At 39.4% G+C, this 8,792-nt stretch overlaps 1 pseudogene; it reads left to right on the top strand.

Moving 5' to 3' along the window:
* LOC100154332 lies at positions 3,373–8,574 on the top strand (annotated as a pseudogene).

The raw sequence follows: 8,792 nt of genomic DNA, 5'->3' as shown, positions 1-8,792 counted from the left end.
GGCAAGGAATTATAATCCACATCCAACTAGATGTCATAGTCGCTTGATCTCTCAACATCTTACTTGAAGCACCACCCACCATCCAAGTCTGAATGAACCTGACTGCTCAGATAATATATAGTTTTATAGTAAAAGAATTTGTAGGATCTTGACAATATTATCAAGAGTCTGGGAAACACGTATGTGAGTGAATTCTGAAGATATTATACTAAAAAAGACAATATGAGACTAAGGCAGAATTTATTGACATATAAGGATTTACCTGATATTTAGGCATAATGTATTAACATGAATAACTGGAGTGATACTGATAGTCTGTTAGATTGGTTAATTTAAGTCCTGTGCTCAATGAAGATATTTCATGTAAATGCCCATCAGAGGGTATCCATTTTAGAAAAGGCTCTTGCCCCTAACCACTCCAGGGCTTGATCAGTGGGCACACATGCACAGTGGCCATGGTGACAGAGATGGAAGCTATGCATGAGCTCAATACAATAGACTGAAGCTCAGAAAAGCTAATCTGTGTACCACCATCGTGGGCTCCCACGCTGTCAATGGATGAAACTAATTTGACAACATTCCTTGGGGAAATTAGTCAGCTACCTGGTGGCTCATTGATTACATGGGACATCTTTTACCATGGAGGAGGCAGTGACTGATCCTAGCATGAATAGATACATATTTCACAAAGGATTTGCCTTACTAGTCTGCTGTCATGGCTGCATACTGTATGAATTTAGCTAAACCAGAATTCACTTCCATGTATGTTACCATATTAGGGTTCACCACAAGAAAAGTTTGTTTGAGATTTTGAAGGAATTGAAGCAGTCGTCATTTTTGGTTGAAGGCCAGGATAGGGCAAGTACTGTCACAGCTCAAGCATGCTGCTGGCTCACCTTGCTGGTGTGGGACAACAACTTGTGCCTGCAGCTCCTCCAGCTCCCACTGGATTTCCACATCAGGTCTTCCAAGACTAGGGCTAGGTGCATCTTTATGATGAAGAGCATCAGCTTATTCAGCAGGTCAGCTGTATCATAGAAAATGGAAGCAATGAGAGAAAGAGCCAGTTCTAGTGTATTCTTGGTCTCTTTCACTTCCTGCCCATTTTCCCTTCCTGACTGGTGGTTCTGCAGGCTTCAGGCTCAGCATGAGGTTCAGGGATAAGAGACTTATACTGCTTCATTGTTTCCACCATTGCATAAAGTCTAATCCCTATAAGAATTCCCTTATTCTTAAGCACTTATGGTGCTTCAAATTCTCTGATCAAACTCTGAATGATACACCCTCCACATGTCTACAAGTCTTCCAATCTAGTCATTTGCAGATTATAGAACTCCTTATCCTTACCATGGTGTCTATACAACATTGCATCCAACCAGAAGATATATTTTGTAGCAAATGAAGTGTAATAATGAGCTCATGCACATGTGGAACTCATTATTCTATTTACATGCTTCATCACTTAAAAGTAACCGATTGATTCATGGAACAGCTTGCTGAGGAGGAGTTACACTGATAGCTGGGGCACCACTTGAGAAGGTGACCTGCTATGCTATAGGATGCATTGTAAGCCTATACAGGTGATAAGTCTATACAGAAGTGGACTGTGGTATGTTCCTCTTCACAGCTCCTGCTGGGTTACTCTCTTCTGCACCTACAGCTTTTACTTGTGGTCCTGGTAACCAGTCCTTCCCCATCTCTCTGTATCTCCAGGGATGATAAGAGCTCCCTGCTCTTGCTAGCCCTGACTTCCTTTACAATCCTTTGTTGGTTCTTGAAACTTTGACCAAATTCTTGTATAGCATTCCTTCAATCAACTCTTTCCAATCACCCACATAAGTGTGACATCTATTCCTGTCTGGACTTTGACTAATACTCTAAAATATCTATAAAACAATAAAGAAAATAAACTATAGCCATAGAATTTAATAGGGTAAGTAGAAACAAATGCAGAAAATAGGCCTGGAGGAGTTCCTGTTGTGGCTCAGTGGTAATGAACCTGACTAGTATCCATGAGGACGCAGGTTTGATCCCTGGCCTCACTCAGGGGGTTAAGGATATGGTGTTGTAGTGAACTGGCACAGCTCAGATCATGCATTGCTGTGGTTGTGGCAGAAGCTGGCAGCTGAGGCTCTGATTTGACCACTAGCCTAGGAAGCTCCATGTGCCCTGTGTGTGGCCCTAAAAAGACAAAAAAACAAAACAAAACCCCCAAAACAACAACAAAAAAAACCCATCAAAACAACAAAGCCTGGAATAATACATACCACACAATATTTATCCCCAGAGAATAGGGCAGGGGTCTTTTGGTTAAGGGTCATAATCAAAGGGTCTTTGACTTTATTTGTAATTGTCTGATTTTTTTTCTTTTTTTTGCTTTTTAGGGCCACATCTGCAGCATATGGAGGTTCCCAGGCTAGGGGTCAAATCAGCTACAGCAACGCAGGATCCAGGCCACGTCTGCAACCTACACCACAGTTCATGGCAATGCCAGATTCTTAACCCACTGAGTGAGGCTAGGGATCAAACCTGAAACCTCATGGTTCCTAGTCAGATTTGTTTCCGCTGTGCCATGACGAGAACTCCTAATTTTGTTAATTAGAAAGTTCACATGCATTCTGTGAAATAAAAAAATTAAAGTCATTAGTGATGATTTTTTAATGAATAAATTCTTGCTAAGTTCACCTGGATGGAGGTCCAGAAAGTGTCAAAGAGATATGGACTAATTGATATGTTGCTTGTGTGTGGGGGGGCGGTCAGTTCTGGTAGGTTTTTGGGAATGGAGAGCTTTGAGCAGGATTTGAAGAGCAGAAGAGGCAGAGTTCTCTCCTGCCTCTAAGACTTGTCTGCTGTTCCTTCTGCTTGAAATGTTCTCCTTGCCCCTCTATCTCCCATGTCAACTCCTCCTCCCTCATCAGATCTCAGATACTTTAACCACCCAACTGAATGATGGTCCACACTATTATTCTCTCCAGTGATATTTCTGTAATATGAAAGAGGCTCAATAAATTTCTCCTACCTATTTAGCATCATGGGCGCTCAGTTGATTGAAATTTATAATGAAATCCTCATGATTTGGATTAAATGCCTTCACAATCCCCAAGCATTCTACATCATTTTAAACCACCAATGAGTGAGTAGGAATTGACAGATAAAATGGCCCAAACTGATGTTCTTAAAATACCCAGTCTCAGTTTGGTTTCCTCTCCAGGGACTCATTACAAAAATCTTTCTTTCAGCTGTTCTTTCCAAACCAATCAGGTTCCAGGGACAATTCCCATGACCACATGAGCTAACAAACGTATATGCAGCATCACCTGGTCACTATGCTTCAGTGCTGTTAATTAATTACCATTTAAAATTCTTTCAGCTCTTTATGAAGTAGCAGTGAAACAAGCAGAAGCTAATTACCAAGGTATCCTAGTTCTCTGCGGATAATGTGGTCTGGAAACAGGTAGGTGGAAAAATGGAAAGTCCAGATAAAAATAGGAAAAAATATAGAACTTGACCTATTAAGTTCAGTTTCATAAAAATAGTCTTAGTGCCAGCAGAATCTTCATTTGCAGATAAAAAATACATTTTTGGGTTGTGGTTAGATAGGTTATAATATAGGGAGGAGGGAATACATCTCATTAGGGAGTATACGAGGGGCTATAGATTGTGGAGCAAACAACTGACTGACTTTTAGCTAATGCTTAGAAATGTTTCTTAGGCTTCAGAGTGAAACCAAAGCCATTAATGAGAGTCAGGGCCAGGGCAATGCAATGTCTTTAGCACAAGCAAGGGATTTGGAAGTTCAAATGATGACTTAGAAAAGAGTAAGTAAGTAAGTAAATGACTTATTTACTTCTTATCTTATTAACTTATTTGATAGGAGTGAAGGAAATTAATAACCCCTGAAATTAGATGTCAAAACCACTTATAGTGTTTTATTTCTATATTTACAGAAAAGTTGAAAAAGGATGAAATCTCTAGAGACTCATTCTCTGTGATATTTGTTGGGACTAGAACCAAACACATACAGAATTTGGAGAAGGATAGACTGGTAACTTGTCTTCCTGAGAACAAACCTGACCGTATCTGCATGTCTAATTATACACTTATCATCACTTTCAGCTGTGATATAGAAAATTTGCTATAATGCTATTGAAGGAGAATTCATCCTTCTGTGATGATCTATGGCTTTGGGACATTTATTTGTTTTTTTTCCCCCCCTCCCTTTCTGATTCTGGCCACCACAATGTCAAATGGATACAGATAAGTAAAATAACATATTTAGGAATCCAGGGTATGGAAATTGATCTTAAGAGGATGGATGGAAGGAGTAGTTTAATTTTGTTACTTAATTAAAGTACAGTAAAGATTTACTTGAAAGGATTCTTGATAACATCTGTATTTTACTTTCACAGAGCAAGAGGTAAGTGGACACAGGCTGAAAATAAAGAACTAGAAAGTTCATTTGGAAGCAGAGAAGTTTTGGACTGTCAAATTAGTAAAGTACAAGAATGGCCTAACTAGAGATACACTGATTTCTCAAATATTATGTCTTAGATGATTTAAATATGCCATTGTTGCATTATCTGTGCTGGACCAGAATTTTACTTTATACACTTACTGGTTTATTTTATGGGTTTATTAGTAGGACACTCATTCTTCCTATTTTCTTCAACTATAAACTTGAAATGGATGAGAATCTCTTTTAGGAGACCAAATCCGTGTAAATCTTCAAAACAAATGATCATGTTTAGACAGCAAATGTTAAAGGGTCATTGTAACTTTAATGGTCTTTAATTAAGAAAAGGATGGTGGTAGATGAAAGTCCTGGAGAACAATGGATTCAAAGAGGTCTTTGGGAACAAGCTCAGTTTAAGTTGGAGCAGAAAATGGCTCCGTATCCCTCTTTCATGGACTTTTGGATGCCTTCCTCTGCATTTGGGTATTCATCCAGGAGCAACACTTCTCTTTGAAACTCTGAATACACAACCCATATTCATGTTAATGTCTTCCAGTATTTAGTTCCTTGCTTTGCTTCCTTTCCTTTTTAAAACATCAAACCTATTTCTAGATTTCCCATTTTCCCTTATCCTATGTTTCATTCTGATATATCTTATTTAGACTTATTATATTTGGATAGCGCCTGATGTTCCAAATTTATCTGGCTTTTTATACTATCAAAACTCTTAATTGCTTAAATAGCTACATATAAGCTAGCTCCCGCTCTCAGAAGGTGATCAGAAGAAATAATTTGCAAAACAATGTGAAAGACTTGTCATATCTTATTGTCTAATTCTTCCCCAGATTTATTTCTATAGTGCCTAGAAAATTCTATCTACCTAGTGAGAGAATACATTAGTATATGGCCAAGTTTTTTTGTGGAGAGATAATGAATTTTTCAATGAAGTTTATATTTTTATGGAGTGTGATCATTATTGGCTCTTAGTCTTTCTAAAGATAACCAGTTAGCCATTGTTTACAAATGCTTCTTCCTTTGCTTCTCTTCCACCCATCTGCTTGTCTATTTATATATCATCTTTCCTCTTTATAGTAGAGTCCTTATTAAATTTGATGACTAAATTCATATTTACTCTATCAGCACCTTTCATAGTTTTGTAGATTTAGGTCTTTTCTTTATTTTCAAATGAAAATTCTTCAATGAGGTTCATTATTTCACAGTCTCCAGATGGTCAATGTTATTTATAGTGCTAGACATTTCACTCTCAATCATCTCAATGTATCCAGATTATAACCACCTCTCACTATCTCTACTTTAATCACCCTGATCTAAATCACCATCATCTCTTGCTTGGGTTACTGTAGTAGCTTCTAATAATCTCCCTGATTCTGTACTTGAAAATCTCTTTTTTTTTTTCCATCTTTTTATGGCTGCACCCACGGCATATGGAAGTTCCCAGGCTAGGGGCTGAATCAGAACTACAGCTGCCAGCCTACACCACAGCCACAGCAACACGGGATCTGAGCCACATCTGCAACCTACACCACAGCTCACAGCAAAGCCAGATCCTTGACCCACTGAGCAAGGCCAGGGATTGAACCCGCATCCTCATAGATGCTAGTTAGGGTTGTTAACCCCTGAGCCACAATGGGAAATCCTGTCCTTGAAACTCTGAATTGTGTTCACAACACAGCAGCCAGAGTGACCCTTTAACAATGTAAGCCAGATTTTGTTGTTTCCATGTTTCAAATCCAGGTGCTTATCTCTTTCAGAATAACAACTGAAGCCCTTACAGTGGCTTCCAAGGCCTTCCCCACCTTCCCTCCCTGGGCGTCATCCTCTGCACATTCAGGTTCACCCTCTCAGGACTATGCTAAATGAGCTCCCACCTCCAGAGTTCCTATTCTTGCTGTTATCTCTGCCTGGAATATTCCTTTCCCGAATACATTCATGTGTTCTCATTTACCTTCATTAGCTTTCTGATCAGTCAGCTTAGCAGCATGGTTTCCTTTCAGTCCTATGTTATAATAGCAAGTTCCCTACTGCTCTGTTCCTCTTTTTGCTTCATTTTTATTCACAATAACTTCATTATTTTGACACCTTATATATTTTTGTGTATTTATTTTTAATTGCTTCTCTTTCTCTGTCAAAATGTAAATCCATGAGGATAAGGACCTTTGTCTATTTTGTTTTTGGATATATTCCTAGTACTCAGACTACTTCCTGGTACATAGTAGGTTCTTGATAAATATTTATTGGAGGGAATGAGTTAATAAACACTTTAGTCACATTATTCATACATTTTAAAATAATTTTTCACTTAAAAATTTGCAAGATCCTATAGAAGAAAAAAATTTGAAGGCATAGTATTTATAACTTTGAGCACTTTGTTAATCAAATGCAGGGAAACAAACATAAATGAATGTTTGTAAATATTGTAAGTAAATGTGAAAGTATAGGTGGGTCATCAGGAATGGTTAGACAGATAGAGGTACCATTTGGTCTGGATATTAAAGAATTAACATTATTTTGGGAAGTATCAAATAGGGAAGGATAATTTCTAGCTTGAAGAATGAGATCAGAGTTACAGGATTTTTTTTTTTTTTTTTTTTTTTTTGTACCAGAACCTGTGGCATATGGAAGTTCCCAGGCTGTGACCTATGCTGCAGCTTGCGGCAATGCTGGATCCTTAACCCACTGAGTGAGGCCAGGGATTGAACCCTCATCCTCATCGATACTAGTTGGGTTCTTAACCCACTGAGCCACAAAGGGAACTCCCAGAGTCACACAATCTTACAAATCTTTAGTTAACAGAATAGTTTCCCTTTGCCAATCCATTATATGTGACTGGTTATTGCTCCTCCAGGGAGAGGATGGTTAACAGTCATCAGACTGATAAAGCAAGTTAATATCAAATCCTTTTTCTGTGGTTTCATCAGGTGCACCCTGAGGTACCAGGCCTTAGATCACTCAAGACCACTTGGCAACTCAGTTACTGTCATATGTAACTACAACAACAGTGGCTAAAGGATGCCACTGGATTTTTGTGAAATTCTCAGGTAATATTTGACTTCCAAAATTATACAATTTTCCATAGATGGCATTAAAACAACTGTATTAATTTTAATTGTCTCGTTTTCTACCTTCAGGTAACAGGAGAGTGAACAACTACATGAGCCAATGAATGGAGCCAACCAGTCTGTGGTGTCTGAGTTTGTCTTCCTGGGACTCTCTAATTCCGGGAGATCCAGCTCCTTCTTTTTGGCTTTTCTTGTCTTTTTTATGTGTCTAGTATGATGGGAAACCTCCTCATAGTGGTCACTGTGAGCTCTGACCCTTACTTACACTCCCCTATGTATTTTCTGTTAGCTAATCTCTCCATCATTGACCTGATATTTTGCTCTATTGCAGCACCCAAGATGATCTGTGATCTTTTCAGGAAGCAAAAAGTCATCTCCTTTGGGGGCTGCATAGCTCAGATTTTCTTTAGCCATGCAGTTGGGGGCACTGAGATGGTGCTGCTTATTGCCATGTCCTATGACAGATACGTGGCTATATGTAAGCCTCTCCACTACCTGAGCCTCATGAGCCCACAAACATGCATTCTGATTGTAGTGGTTGCCTGGATCATTGGTCTAACTCACATTGGCCCAATTGGCTTTCGTAGTCACCTTGCCCTTTTGTGGCCCTAATGTCTTAGCTTTTACTGTGATCTGCCTCGGCTCATCAGACTTGCCTGCACAGATACCTACAACCTGGAGTTCATGATCACTGCCAATAGTGGCTTCATTTCCTTGGGTGCTTTCTTCCTGCTCATCCTCTCCTACATCTTCATCCTGGCCACTCTCCAGAAACACTCCTCAGGGGGTTCATCCAAGGCTCTTTCCACTCTGACAGCTCATATTATTGTGGTGGTTTTATTCTTTGTTCCACTTATTTTTTTCTATATGTGGCCCTCTCCTTCAACACATCTGGATAAATTTCTAGCCATGTTTGATGCAGTTTTAACTCCTTTTCTCAACCCAATCATCTATACACTCAGGAACAGGGAGATGAAGACGGCGGTGAGGAGAGTGTTCTGTCAGCTTATGAGTTTTAGAAAAATCAATAAATGACTTTATTAAAACACAAAACATAGGAGTTCTCATCATGGCTCAGTGGTTAACGAATCCGACTAGGAACCATGAGGTTGTGGGTTCAATTCCTGGCCTTTTTCAGTGGATTAGGGATCCGGCATTGCTGTGAACTGTGGTGTAGTTTGCAGAGGTGGCTCAGATCCCGCATTGCTGTGGCTGTGGCATAGGCCAGCAGCTACGGCTCCGATTAGACCCCTAGCCTG

This window comes from Sus scrofa, chromosome 7, assembly GCF_000003025.6.
Source record: "Sus scrofa isolate TJ Tabasco breed Duroc chromosome 7, Sscrofa11.1, whole genome shotgun sequence".
NCBI lineage: Eukaryota > Metazoa > Chordata > Mammalia > Artiodactyla > Suidae > Sus > Sus scrofa.
The sequence above is the reverse complement of the archived record's forward strand: the minus strand, read 5'-3'. Positions and strand labels throughout refer to the sequence as shown.